This window comes from Prionailurus bengalensis, chromosome C2 (genome assembly GCF_016509475.1).
Source record: "Prionailurus bengalensis isolate Pbe53 chromosome C2, Fcat_Pben_1.1_paternal_pri, whole genome shotgun sequence".
Taxonomy (NCBI): Eukaryota; Metazoa; Chordata; class Mammalia; order Carnivora; family Felidae; genus Prionailurus; species Prionailurus bengalensis.
Window position 1 is genome coordinate 101,377,007 of NC_057350.1, and position 15,820 is coordinate 101,392,826.

Genomic DNA, 15,820 nt, shown 5'->3' on the forward strand with positions numbered 1-15,820 from the left:
ATTCTCCTTCCCAAATTTAGTGCTTTAAAATAACAAAGGTGGGGCACCTGGGTGGTGCAGTCGGTTAAGCGTCGGACTTCAGCCAGGTCACTATCTCGCAGTCCGTGAGTTCAAGCCCCGCGTCAGGCTCTGGGCTGATGGCTCAGAGCCTGGAGCCTGTTTCTGATTCTGTGTCTCCCTCTCTCTCTGCCCCTCCCCCGTTCATGCTCTGTCTCTCTCTGTCCCAAAAATAAATAAACGTTGAAAAAAAAAAAATAACAAAGGTATAAGTGTTGCTCATACTCCATATTGATTGTAATTCATCAAGGCATTCTGCTTCCTGTCTTCCTTACTATCTGGAGAATTCTTGGTCTCCTGGCAAGGGAAAAAGTATATGGCAAACTGTACACCTAGCTCTCAAAGTTTTTACTAGAGGAGACACATGTCACTTTTCCTTATATTGACTAAAGTAAGTTACATGGCCACATTTAATTTCAAAATGGTGGACCATGAAAGAGAATTGTAAAGAGATGATGTACTGCACTGAAGACTAGTAAAGAGGGCAGGGTATTTCCAGTTAGAGATGGGAAGCCAGATCACCCTCCAGATTGGGAAGAAGTAGACATATATGCTTTCAGTGTTAAACCAGCTAACGATGAGTTAATACAATCTTTGTTTACTTAAATTAATCCTCTTCTCCAGTTAAATAGACAGCTTGGGGAAGCTCAAGGGCAAAGGACTTCCTTGTTTATAGCACCCTGCTCCTGTCTACGGTCAAGCGTCCACTTACCGATGTACCGGTGCTGCTGTCATATTTTTCATTTACCTTTAGAACTCAGGTATCTCTCTTCTTCTTCAGCATATTGTATCATTTAAATTTATGATAAACATAAATTATTTTGAATCAAATTATGATGTGATATCATTTTCACTGAAGGAAGAAAAACTATTTACATAATTTCAGGATACTTGGAATTATGAAAATTAAATGCTATTTATTTATTTATTTATTTAGTGAGAGACAGAATCAGCACAAGCAGGGGAGGGAAAGGGAGAGAGAGGGAGACAGAGAATCCCAAGCAGGCTCCACACCATCAGCATGGAGCCTGACATGGGGCTCCAATCTGCAAAACTGTGAGATCATGACCTGAGCCGAAATCAAGAGCTGGACACTTAACAAACTGAGCCACCAAGGTGCCCCCCAAAATTAAGTGCTTTTTAAAATAAGATTTTTTGTGTTCACCTTGGTAGCATGTATACTAAAATTGATATGAGATTAGTATGACACCTGCTCAATGTTGACACAAAAATTCATGAAGCATTTTGTACTTTTGCGACAATAGTTAACAATTATTTATTGGATACATGAAATATGCAGAAGATAGATCATAAATTAATATTCTCACCACACACACTTGCACATAGTGGTAACTATGTGGAAATGATGGGTATGTTAATTGGCTTAATTGTAGCGATCAAAACATTATGCTGTACACCATAAAGATATACAGTTTTTGTATGTGAAATATACCTTAATAAAGCTGCTAAAAATAAAAAAAAATAGGATTTTTTAAAAGGTAGGTTTTGTCGTTGTTTGGGATTTTTAGTTTCTAAAATCTTATGGAAGAGTTATGCTAAAGTCAGACACTGCAAATGAAAAGGACATAATTAATGTTCATCCTGTGTGAGATATTTCATATACTATTCTGAACTTATGTGCTAATAGAAAAAACTTAAGTTGTAATAGATAATTTTGGTTATTTTTAAAAAATATGTATTTTAGTTTTCACTTTTATCTTTATGTGATGTCATTTTCACTGCATGAAGGAAAAATTTTTGCATAATTATTATTTATGTCAGTTGGGAAAATCTGATTTAATTTTCTGTGAACAACCAATTCTCTGTCATTCGTGTGCACTTCTGAGACCACTGCTATAATCTGTAATGAGAAGAGTGTTGTTTTTCTTTGATGATAGATTTTACATCCTTTTGATGATTGCTCCAGCCTTTTTCTCTGAATTTCAGAGAAACTCCAGAAATCTTAGATTCATTTCTAGGTATTGATAAAGGATTAGAGGAAAGGAAAAGTAACCATTCCAAAAGTTCTGAAAACTATCTTTTGTCTAAAATATTCAAACTCCAGTAAATCTCTCAGACAAATTGCTGAGCCCAAGATTCACTTAGAAGAACATCTCAGTGCTTCCACAACAGTATGGAAGTAGTTATGTAGCATTTTCTCTATTAAAAGGTAAGTTTTAGTAGCTTCCCAGTGAGGACTGAAACCCTCAATTACCCTAGTTGTCGGGAGTGCTGAGGGCTAACAGCTCTCAATTCATCCCCTCTCCAGGAATTGTTCTCAACTGAAAAGATCTGCCTTTCCTACGTCCATGTCCCCTTTCCAGGGCAGTTTGCATTAAATGACTGGTTTGTAAAGGTACAGGAAAGGGAACTCCCTTGTCTTAAGACAGGACTATTCTGCAAGACTGCCCCAGCTCCAGAACATCTTCCGCAACACGGCCTTACTCTTTTCCCCTCATAGTTGATCCTCAGAGCATTTTCCAATAAACTCACTTTATGAAAATGTCAGAGTCAGAGTCTGTTTTCCAGAGAAACCTAACTGTGATAGGGGAGTATAGACACACAACAGAAGCACAAACATTCATTCACACCATGTTTTTTTAACAATTCATCTTCTGGGAACAACCTTCCGGTTAGCACCTCTGGTGGTGCAAAATGAAAGCACTCAGAGATGTTCAAGTACATTCTAAAAATTTCTTTTTGAACTTCCCACAAAGAATTAACAATTAGGGATCTAAACTCTGCAGCTTTATTTGCAACTTCTAGACGATCATGTGCTATCAAGATGAATGGCTTTTTCTACGGTTGGGAAAATAGATTCTTCTGTTCAAATAGAATGTTTCTGAGCTGGTGTGGGAACTACCCATAACTAACCTATAGGTCAGATTTTTAGGTAAATCTGATGATGAATTCCTATTCTAGAGAAAGATATTTGAAAACTTGTAGCATCAAGCAGCAATGAAGAGTCCATTATCTGGACTCCATTATCTGCATATCAAGTATATATCTAGGCTCCTCAGGCATATTACGAAGTTTGCATCTATCTTATGTTTTTAGTGTTTCAGAGTAAAGAAACTAGACTGGAATTAGAATAAAACAAAATAAACTATTTTCTTTTGGTTTTGACTAAACTAGGAAGTATAGCTAAGTGGTCCTTAACCAGTGATTTTGCCCCTAGTGAATTTTTCAAATTTTCTGGAGACACTTTTGGTTGTCTCAACTCTGAAAAGAGGAATGCCATTGGCATCTAGCGGGTAGAGTCCAGGAATATTGCTAAGCATCCTACAATGCACAGTGCAGACCTTCTAAACTAAGACTTATCTGCCCCAAAATATCAATTGGTTGAGAAACCCTGCTGGAAGGCACTCACTAATGAAGGTAGGGTGAGAGTTACTCCACTTCTTCAATGGAAAACTACTAAATTAGCCAAACAATTTCTGTAAATGTGGCACTATTCTATAAACATGTCCATGGTTTATTTTGTTTCTTTCTTTCTTATGCTACAGACTTCCAAAGATCATACAGCATTTCCAGATTTCTTAACATCAGCAGCTAAGGAAAAGTGATGAAAATTGCAGCAATGTATAAAACCATGCTGATCTCATGGTTGATGGATTATACAGTATAAGAGATATACACACAACACATATACAAGTATATATTGATATAATTTATAATTTTGTTCTTTTGTGCATTAGAGATTAGGTGAAAGTGAACTTTTTGGCATCGGATAATCATGTTGGCAATGTGACCTCTGTGAAAATAAGAGTGCACATTTTTCCAGCAGTCTTTTCTTGTAAAAATGCTGTTGGACTGCTGCTATAATGCTTCAGTTCAACAAATATTTATTGTGCTTACTGTAGATACTGTTGTGGAGTTTGGATGGAGTAGCATATCATTCTGCCTGGACAATTTACATTTTTCTACATGGCTAACTACTTAGAATTGGGACTAATCTGTGCCTGTTTAAACAAAGTTAAAATTTATTCCCTTTTTATAGTCTGATTTTGGGGAAACAAAAAGGAGACTTCACTTTTTTAGCTTAAGCACCTCAGGATGAACTTTAGAGAAGTCAACTTAAACATATATTTGATTTTAAAATGCTACTTGCAGAAAGATAACTGATAACCAGTTAGATCAATTTGATTTTTTATTTAACTAAAGAAATGATCAATACTGTAAATCTTGTGATAGTCCATTTATGTAGTTAGTTAGATTACAAGACTTGAAGTTATTAGTCTAATTGTATTACAGAGATTAAAGGCAAAGAGCCAACCTCAGATTTAAGAGTTGATTCTCTACCAGGAATTAAACCTATCTCTGCCATTTCCACTACAAGCCATGATACTGTGACCTAGATACTAACTTTCTCTATAGCTGTCATCAGGAATTTGATTTTCTTCCCTGTGAAATTTACATTGCCCACAAAAGATATTTGTTAAAAGCATTCTCCACTTGTTACCACAAAGATGATTTAGAGGTCCCCTGAATGATCTTATGTCACCCTCTTTTTTAATAGTTTACAAGGTCTTGATTTGATGTTTTGAGTTGTTTGTCCAGCTTAGAAAAGACAGGCCATCGAAAGCCAGGAGGAGCCTTCAGTTTGAACAAAAGATGCCCTTGTGGACAGTCAGGCAAAGGTGTCAAGTCCTCAGGGAATGGCAAGGGAAGAAAGCTCAATATGTCAGAAATTTACAGAAAGAGCCTCTGGGTAATGTTGCTTTCAGGTGGAGGGTCCTTTAGCCGGGTTCTAATAGGTCGCCACTGAATCTAATACTTCTTGCAAATGCCAGCAAGAAAACAACTGAGAATCATCTTATTTCCAGTGAAGTCCAGTAATAGATCCTAATAATAAAAAATAGGTGCAGAATATTCAAATTGCCTAAGTTCAAATATCAGCTCTAGTGCTGGCTAGCTATACAAAGAGACAAATATACTAACCTCTCTGTGTCTTGCTTTCTGTGCTTAACTGTGAAACTTGAAAATAACAGCACATCTGTGCTTGTTGTGAAGATTAAAAGAGTTTATGTTTGTAGAAATGACATTCTGAATGTTAACTACAATAAGGTAAATATTTTATCTTCAAAAAGCCTCTAAAATTAGAGAAATCAAATATACTTTCATTTTGACAAATTTGTTTGAATTTTGTGTGAGTATGGTCAATAAAAGGATTCTAGTTAGTGTTTTACTCAAGGAATATTTTAAGAGATGTCAATCATAATAGTTGTTTTTCGGCATTCAAGATAAGCTATAGGAGTCAGGGTCTAGTAATACCTCAAATAAAATTGGCTCAAAGTAAATAGAACCTAATTATTTATTGTCAAAAAAAAAGATGAAAATATTTTAAATGGAGTTAAATGTGAAAGTAATCTCCAAATCATAGAATTCTAGCATAAAAACTCTGGCCTTGGAATTAAATGGAGAAAATAAAAGGATTACAGTGTTCAGTGTTTTTGTGGATATAATTAAGAAGGAGTTCAGGATAAAATTCTAAATAGGCTCAAGAAGACTTTACATAAATCATAAATAATGCACCAAAGGAATTATGGATATTTGGGTTTCATAATTACACTCTAGGATTTTTTAAGGAAAACTGCTTGAAAAGAAATGATAATTCTCTTCCCAAAGCAATCTTTATTGTTCCTGTTAGAGACAAAATATTATCCCAGTTGGATTATTTTAAATGAGCAGGATGATTATCATGTACATAGAAATTATTAGTGAAGATTAGACTCTGCAGTATAATACAATGGTGAATTTGAATTAGACTTGAGGTGCCTTTGCTTCCGTATAGCTACACAGGCTTGGGAAGACAATTCTTTTCTGTGAACATTTTGCAGATGTAAAGTGAATAATAGTTCCTATCTTTACTTCACAAATTTAATTTAAAGTAGATGAACACAAATTTATATATATATTTAAAACATTAAAACAATGTCAAAAATAAATTATTATTATTATTATTATTATTATTATTTTGCCTGATTAATCAGGGAAACAAACCCACTGAGTCATCACCATGGTCATTTTTAAACAAATCAAATGCATACCAAAATACTTAATGATAATTTAAAAATATTTACAGTTGACAGAGATTGATCTGACTGACCTCACATAATTCAAGTTTTAAATGAGAAAATCTTTTGAAAATTTAAAGTTCTAAATTTCAGTTTTTATTTTAAGTTCCTTCAAGAACTTGCAATGTTTAATTCAAAATTCAGACAGTTCAGCGTGACATTAACTGGTTAAGGAATAAATTATAAGGGAAACTTGAAGTGATCTACACTAATGAATAAACCATGTCCTAGGAATATGGACCACTTTGGGAAATAAGATTTCAGTTTACTGAGCTTAATATTGACAAATATAAATTCTCCAGTTTTCTAAGCATTATCCAGTGATTTTTATAAGGTTGACTTCTTTTCACATGATTATTTTACAGGAAAGGGAAATCATCAAAAACATGCTTGACAGCTCATTTTCAAATAAAACCAAGAAGAGAAAATTATGTATATGGAAGGTCACAAGTAAGACTAATTCACTGAATTAGTCCTAAGAATGACAATCAATTTAGGCTACAAAAAATTTGTGAATTCTTTCTCCAAAGAATTTTACTTTCTTTACACTTTCTGAAACTGAAATATATGTACATGTCACAATTTAGAGCAAATATTTTATTGTTGCATATATAAAGAAAAGATTTTTATTTGATGCTCCAAAATTTTAAAATTTCCCTCAATGAGGTGGACATGTTCAATCACTGTTCTATTTTCTTGATTCCTTTCTCAGTATAGATACCAGGGTTTCTGCTAGGGCAGATGACAATTCATACTTAACTAATCTGTTTTGCTGTCTATGGAATTGGAATTTGTATTGAGAATGCAGTAATTCTGTGTAGATTGTGTCAGCACTAGAATGAGAATTTGGCCAAAGAAGCAGAGGAAGAAAATAGAGAGAGAGAGAGAGAGGGAATAAAACAAACGAACAAACAAAACCGGAATCAAACTCAGAGCGTGGCAGGAAAAAGAAACCAAGTAGCTCTAGAAAGACTGTGTCCTAGTAGATTCCAGTTTTGGGCAAGTCCCAACTATACTTTCTGCTCTTGGTTTAGTCATAGTACAGCCTTTTCCCTTATATTAAATTCCCTTATCTGTTTAAGCCATTAGGAGTAAATTTTAGTTACTTTTAGCAAAATAACCTGCCTCTGTAATAAAAGACACTAACTTCCTCAGTTTATACATTTGCAATTAAAGAAATTGATGTGCTCAACCTAAAAGCCAGATTCACAGGTCACACACTATTTGCCATTGACAAAGCTGGATTAGGACTCAGCTAGTCCATTGTTGCTTTTTTGGTTCAATGTTCTTTTCGTATTTGTGCATTCAATTTGCCTTCACATTATTTTTCTATTTAGATCCCCATATTATCTTTATCTTCTCACCCGCCCCCCCCCCCCCCGTTACATATCACATAGCCTAAATCTAACCCTGTGCACATCAAGGATAAAGTCTTATAATATGGTGAAGAAAAATAAACCCAAAGCAAAATACTGCAAGTATTTTATAAGTCTTCAATTAGAGCAATCCAGTTTCAGAATATATATATTTTTTAAAGGTAGAGTTTTTAATTGACAATAAACAATAGAACCTTCCTGGAGGATGTAGTATTGCATTCTTAACCATTATTTCTGGGCAGGGGATCTCTCTGAAATGTAAGAAATTATATACGATGTATAGCTTGTTAAGCTGTAACAGAAAAAAGAGAACAGAGATAAGGATTCACTCATTCATTCATTAACAGTTCTTACCAATTTTCTTACAAGGGAAGACTACAGATTTAGGGCAGAAGGAACAAAATCCAACCAACAAGCATTTTTAGCACTTTACAATTAAGATCAAAGCCTTCTAAAAATCCAGCTGTGAATTTCTTTTAATTAGCTCGCTACTCAGTATAACACGTATTGCAAGTATTCCTCCTTGAATAACTTCCTTGAATAATGCAGCTGGGAGTATAGTCAGTTGAGCATTGATGCAGCTGGGTAGCTGAAAAGATGAAAATCAAATGTGAATTCTGATGAAGTAATTTCATTTTGAGCCTTTCATATTTCTTCCCCCCTAAATTAAAAAGAAATGAAACCTCGAGTTCAGCTGGTTCATTGCCTACTCTATGCCAATTCACATTTTCAGATAATAAGAGTATTTTGCCCAAAATGAATACTAAACACAAAATTCTATTTTCTCACCTAATGGTGAGAATTTTTTTTATATATGGAGCCTTTGGTAATTTGCTGTGATAATATAAAAGCTGACCTGCTTTGTGAAGGGAGGTGAACATGTTATTATTGCTAATATAGTATAATGTTGCTATAATTTCTCATTATGAGATGTTATCTTCTCTAAAAACATTCACTTATACTATGTTCAATGTCAATAAGAATTTATTGTGAAATAACTATAATGATTACCCTACGATAATCTTTTCATTGTGAAATAATATTAGCAACATTTCAGACTATTTTTCACAACATACTTATAATACAGTGAATCCCTTCCGGAATTTAATCAGCTGATAACATCATAACTTCAAACAATATATCCATGGAATTCTATTAGTAGAACAGAAATATCTCCCTGTCTTACTTATATGTTTGACAACCTATTTGAATTACAGTGTAGATTTTAGTTTTACCTCTCATTTGTTTTGTGTTAATATAATACTTACCTATATTAGACTTTAAATATTAGAATACAAACTTTTTTATTTCATTAACATATTTATTTTTTTATCCAATAAATATTTATTGATGGACTATATGTGTCTGGTGGTATGTTAAGCACTTAAAATACAGAAATAAATAATTCAAGTGTTGGCTTCATATCCCCAGTGTGTTAGGGAAAGAGAGACAATCTTACAAACAAAATGTCTACATACCTACCTGATTTGCTAAAAAAAACAAAACAAAATGCTGGCAAAGATGTGAATAAATGGGATCACTTACACATTACTGGTGGGAAAACAAAATAGTTTGGCCACTGTAGGAAAAAAAAATTTTTTTGGCAGGTTCTGATAAAACTAAACATGTTAAAACCCTATGACTCAGCATTTATGCTCCTGAGAATTTATGCCAGAAAAATAAAAACTTGTATTCAAAGCAAAATCTGTACACCAATGTTCATAACACTTTTATTCATAGTAGCCCAAAGCTGGAAACAGCCCATACTGTCCTTCAAAATGTTAAACAAAGTGTGATGCATGCTTACCATGGAATATCACATACATCAATAAAAAGGAACTAGCTCTTGATCCTGTAGCAACTTGGATGAAAATCCAAGGAATTGTGCTGAATGAAAATACCCAAATCCCAAAGGTTACCAACTGCCTTATTCCATTTATATAATAGTTTTGAAATAATACAATTATTACAATGGAGAACAGATTAGTCGTCAGTGGGAGGAGGTAGGTATTATTATAAAATGGCAATAAGAGACACTTGTCATAAACTGTTCAGTGTCTTGCCTGGGGTAGTAGATATATGAACACCGAAATGTGATAAAATTATGTAAAACTAAATACACACACTCAAGTGAATGAAGATAAAAATGGTGAAGATCAGTGGACTGAACAAATTTCAGTATTTTGGTTGTGATATTATATAATAGTTTTGGAAACCATCACTATTGGGAGAAACAGTAATGTGTATGTGGGATCTGTCTGTATTATTTCTTACAACTATATTAAGTATGCAATTATGTCAAAAATTTCAATTGAAATAGTACAATGAAATGTGAGAGTTTTTTTTCACAGAATACTGCATAGGATAGAGTAGAACAAGAACCTAGTACATGAGCACTGCAACTACGTGCATTTTTTTCTCCATAGCTGATTAATTGGTTTGTTAACCCATTCATTCATTATGTATTTATTGTTCACCTAGTATGTTCCAGGCACAGATTGTATAACAGCGAATGAAATACAAACATTCTTGGCCTTGTGTTGTTTCTATTCTAGTGGGGAGATAAATTTCTTTAAAGAGTAAAATGGGTAGTGTATTAAATTGTGAACAGTACATGAAAAAAAGTGTGGATTGGGGAAGAAAAATAAAGCAGGAGGGATGGGGTGGGGTAAGTGATAAATGCTTTGACATTTATTCTGAATGGAAAGGTCAATCTTGGAAAAAAATACCATTTTATTTTATTTTCGTTTAATTTTGAAGAACAGCATGATTACATTAAGTACACATATCATATGTTTAAAGTGGATGAACTTTTATTGAACCTATTGTTCAGTCAGCACCAAGATAAGAAACAAAATCTCAAACTACCCCCAGGTCATAGCTAATCTAGCAGAAAACATGTGAACAGATAAAAATAAAATTAACTCTTCCAATTCGAAGGGTATCTTGTGGATCTAGAGTCAAAAGATCTGTTTTTGAACACTAGCTCCATCCCTAGCTATTCTCATGACCTTCAGTTTTCTCATTTATTAAATGGCAATAATGAACTTAGTTTACAGGAGGTTATGAACATCAGAGATAATAAAAAAATCTTAAGATTACTAAGATGTATATACATTGAAGTTATTTTTATTTTATTTTTTCATGTTTATTTATTTTTGAAAGAGAGAAAGCGCCACAATGCGACTGGGGGAGGAGCAGAGAGGGAGGAGGACATGGAAGCAGGCTCCAGGCTCTGAGGTGTCAGCACAGAGCCCAACGTTGGGCTCAAACTCACAAACCCCAAGATCATGACCTGAGTGAAGTCGGACGCTTACCCAATTGAGCCACTTTAAACAAAATTTTTTTTTTTTTTAAATGTGTGGTGCCTGGGTGGTTGAGCAGCTGACTTTGGCTCAGGTCATGATCTCGGGCTTGTGAGTTCAAGCCCCACGACGGCCTCTGTGCCTGGAGCCTGCTTCGGATTCTGTGTCCTTCTCTCATTCTGCTCCTTCCCCACTCATGCTCTGTCTCTCTCTCTCTCTCTCTCTCTCTCAAGAATAAATGAAACATTTAAAAAATCTTTTAATGTTTATTTATTCTTGAGAGACAGAGAGAAAATGCAAGAGGGAGAGGGACACAGAGAGAGAGGGCATTGAAATTAGTTTTAGAACAAATAGAGCTTACACTCTCTTGGTAATCCATATATCACTTAATTTGTTTTTCATTCATATTTTTCAACACATACCAATTTAATAAAATGACTTTCTCTAGGTATGTTATTATAATTGACAGATTTTAATAATATGTCTATTTTTAAATGTACCAGTTAAATGTGATCAAAGTTTGTATAAAGTTGTGTATTTTTTCCCAAAATGACAGCTATTCATATCTCTGCAAAAGCATATGGTTTTTCAAATAAAATGTATGATGATCTGTGTTAAGTTTCTATTCATTTTTCCCCCACCTTAAGAGGTTTGGTTTCCCAGTGAAAGGATGAATGAAAAAATTTGTTATGTATACTTATAAAATTCAGTAAAATGTATTAACCTTTCTTCAGTCATTTCAATTTCATTTATATGATAAGATTTCTTTCTGTTATTCTATTTTGCAGGTATTATGTATTTCACAATTTTCTTCCAGAGCACAGGAATAGCACAATTGCCATGTTTTACTTCTGATTTAGGACTTATTTAAAACTTTCCCTTTTTTAACAAACTGTGACACTGTGATTTTTAATGAGTTTTTCATTCAAACTGAAAAGAATAGTGTAACCAAATAGCCTAAAATGTTTATTAGATTTAACTGTAGGATGATATTTTATAATTACTATGTTTTGATACTGCTAGAATTTAAGTAAATATAAACCAGTCTTTTAGGATCATGGTAAATATGAAGTAGTGAAATGTGTCTAGTGTGTTCTTTCCTACTAAAGAACTTCTTAAATTAGACTTGGTTTATTTTTGTGTGTCAAGTTGAAAAGGCACACAAGGTGGTATCGATAGCAATTTAAAACAGACACCAGTAACACAAAATATGAACTCTTAATGGCAGAGAGTAATTGGATTCTAATCCTTCAGCAAATAATTATCAAGTGACTAGTATGTGTTAGTGGCGGGTGAGTAATAAGAAAATGGGGAAGCCAATATACTAATAACTGATCTTTGATTGTCTTAGTTCATAGGCTCTGAAATAAGCCAATCTTTTCATAATTTTATTATTTATATGAAATCAAATTAAACCAAACACTTTATGTCAACTTGTTTTTTCATGAATTATTAAAGACAAAGAGATTAGGCATCAATTTTAAGTTATTCAGGATTTCCTTATGCATTTGATTCATTTCCTCATATTAATTATGTGCATAAGGCAAAGGAAAATGAAGAATAGCTCATTTCCCATTCAAAGCAGGAATCATTTTATTTCCAACAGTTACATCATTTTAAGAGTTGTTTACTCTTGATGAATGAATTTAAGTAGAACCTGAGAGACAAAAAAAGATTTCTAAAATTAGATTCATTCTATGTCAATTAAGTGACAATTTCCTTCAACAATTGCACTTGATAAAGATGTATCTAAATAGCTTCAAACAATGTTCAGCACAAAATTTAAACTCATAATTAAATAGTGACAGAATTTCTTTTCAATTTAATAGTATAATTTTTAAAACATTCCGAAATGTTTATATTGAGATATCATATTGACATGACAGAATTATATATGTCAGGACTGACCCCTCTTCTTTTCAAAAACTAGATCAAGATGTATAGATTACATACACCAATGAGAACATTTCTATCAAATTGCAGTAAACCTGCAAAAAAAAATTGTTATCTTACATCATTCTTTTCTGGATAGCCTTAGAATTGCAATTATGTACAAAGCCCTCTTCTAATGGAAATTTCTGAGACTAAACAAGGAAATGACAATTAGAGGTTGTTTACATTTAAGTTACCATGTTTGTGTTATACCTCCATTGTCTTGTTCACAGGGATAATCTGACTAAATGGCAGCAAAGGTTTAATTGTCTACAGTCTAGACAGGAATCTATGTAGTGGTGGACAGCAAGATTCCACTCAACATGGTTTCCCCGGACAGGTTACTTACTCAACTGTATATCATGGCCAAATAACATTTGTTATGATGTTTGTAATTTTTAAAAGTTTATTTATTTATTTTTGAGAGAAAGAGAGAGAGAGCAAACAGGGAAGGGGCAGAGAGAGAGGGTGAGAGAGAATCCCAAGCAGGCTGCACACTGTCAGCACAGAGCCCCAGATGGAGCTGGAAGTCATGAACTGTGAGGTCATGACCTGAGCTGAAATCAAGAGTTGGATGCTTAACCGACTGAGCCACCCAGGCCTCCCTGTTTGTAATTTTTTGAAAATGATTTTAGTTTGGCTCCACTGTATCATGTGTGTGTGTGTGTGTGTGCATATGCATATGTGTGTGTTAGGTTATATTCCATGTGAATTCATTTGCTCAGATCAGTTACTTATACTTTAGGATAGTCAACACATAATTGGAAAAACCTCACTTGAGAGACACTACTTTAAGTTTTCTTTTTTTAAAATATAATTTATTGTCAAATTAGCTAATATACAGTGTGTACAGTGCACTCTTGGTTTGGGGGGTAGATTCCTGTGTTTCATCACTTACAACATCCAGTGCTCATCCCAACAAGTGCCCTCCTCAATGCCCATCACCCATTTTCCCCTCGCCTCTGCCTCCCCCACCAAGCCTAAGTTTTTTTTTCTGTATTTAAGAGTCTCTTATGGTTTGCCTCCCTCCCTCTCCATTTTTAACTATTTTTTCCCCTTCCCTTCCCTCATGGTCTTCCGTTAAGTTTCTCAAGTTCCGCATATGAGTGAAAACATATATGTCTTTCTCTTACTGACTTATTTCACCTAGCATCATACCCTTCAGTTCCATCCATGTTGTTGCAAATGGCATGATTTCATTCTTTCTCATTGCCAAGTAGTATTCTATTGTACATATAAACCTCAAGAAACAACAGATGCTGGCGAGGATGTGGAGAAATGGGAACCCTCTTGCACTGTTGGTAGGAATGAAAACTGGTACAGCCACTCTGGAAAACAGTACGGAGGTTCCTCAAAAAATTAAAAATAAAACTCCCCTATAACCCAGCAATAGCATTACTAGAAATTTATCCAAAGGATACAGGAGTGCTGATTCATAGGGGCAAGTGTATCCCAATGTTTATAGCAGCACTATCAATAGCCAAATTATGGAAAGAGACTAAATGTCCATCAACTAACGAATGGATTAAGAAGATGTCGTTTATATATACAATGGAATACTTTAAGTTTTCAAGCTATCTATCTATATAGGAAGTTTTGCTAATTAGCCAAAAAAAGTCATCGTTTTCTTATAAAAATATTGTAATCTATATTTTGCCAACCGGCTAAAACAGTTTCAGGACACTCTTTGAAAGAGATGTTTCTTGTGACAAACCTCTTTTCCTCTTAGTCTCACATCTATTTCCAGCAGCTATTGCAGTAAACAGTCCTTGCAAACTTCCATGCTGTTTATAATGACCAATATCCTATCAAATTGGATATCTCCTTTATTCAGTTTAAGAAAGAATATGAGCAAAGTATAACATATATCAAGAAAATATAGCCACTCAGTCGGTTAAGCCCCCCGACTTTGGCTCAGGTCATGATCTCACAGTTCATGGGTTCGAGTCCCACATCGAGCTCTGTGTTGACAGCACAGAGCTTGGAGCTTGCTTCAGATTCTGTGTGTGTCTCTCTCTGTCCCTCCCTTGTTTGTGCGCTCTGTCTCTCTCTCAGAAGTGAATAAACATTTTTAAAAACTTAAAAAAAAAAGAATTTATAGCCATATCTAGCTGACTAGTGATCTGTAAAACAATATTTTCTGTCAGGTGTTAAGTTTTTTACATGCTCAAAGTGTTAACAAAATATCAGTGAAAACAGTTAAATAGGTGAATTTATTGTAGGATAACAGAGAACCCTTAATATGCTAAAGAATACTGTGATTTTTCAAAATGGAGATGCTACATAATGTATACATTACACTCAGAAACACACACATACACACACACACACAGTGGGAAAAGAAGATATGGCAAAGGTGATAAGAGTACTTACATGTGACAAACTATATCTAGTTTCTAGTTTATCAATTCTCAACAAGGCTACATGCTACATTTATAAATAAAAAAAACCTCTGGTATATATTTTCATTTACCCATATTCACAGTTTTACACTTTTTAAATCTTTATTGTCAGAAAAACAATGACTTACTTAGGTTACAGTGGTTGAACCACCATTATCTTTATCAATCACTGAAGGATTTTGTTAAGCTTCTCGGGAAACAAAGTAAGGATTTTTTTTTTTTCCCGATTAGATTCCCTCAGAAAACTGGAAGTAGTTTCTGAACATATTTATTTTTCCCTGGAAAGATCAATGATATCTGATTAGAAATAAAGTCTATATGAATTCCTCTTTAGAGCAACAGGAGAGCTGCGTACCTGATTTTTGAAAGCAGTGATGCTGAACTGGCCAGGCAAAATAGAATCTAGAATCTAATTAACTGGAGATTAGCTAGATCTAGGTAACTCAACACATCTCATATTTTTTTTCTCCTAATTGACACCTTTCTGTGTGATACAATCACCTTTGAATTTCCTACTCAAACTTTCCCCTGAAATGGAACTAATTAAATCACATGTGAACTCTAAACTAATTAATGTTTACATTAAAAGAAAATGATTTTCTAATTATAATAAAATAGGGGTCTGACTTCTGGGGAAACTAGGAGAACTTCACATGCCATGAGACATTCAA

At 34.0% G+C, this 15,820-nt stretch overlaps 1 pseudogene; it reads left to right on the plus strand.

Moving 5' to 3' along the window:
- The first annotated feature begins 1,214 nt into the window (after positions 1-1,214).
- LOC122492500 lies at positions 1,215-1,312 on the plus strand (annotated as a pseudogene).
- Positions 1,313-15,820: the final 14,508 nt, after the last annotated feature.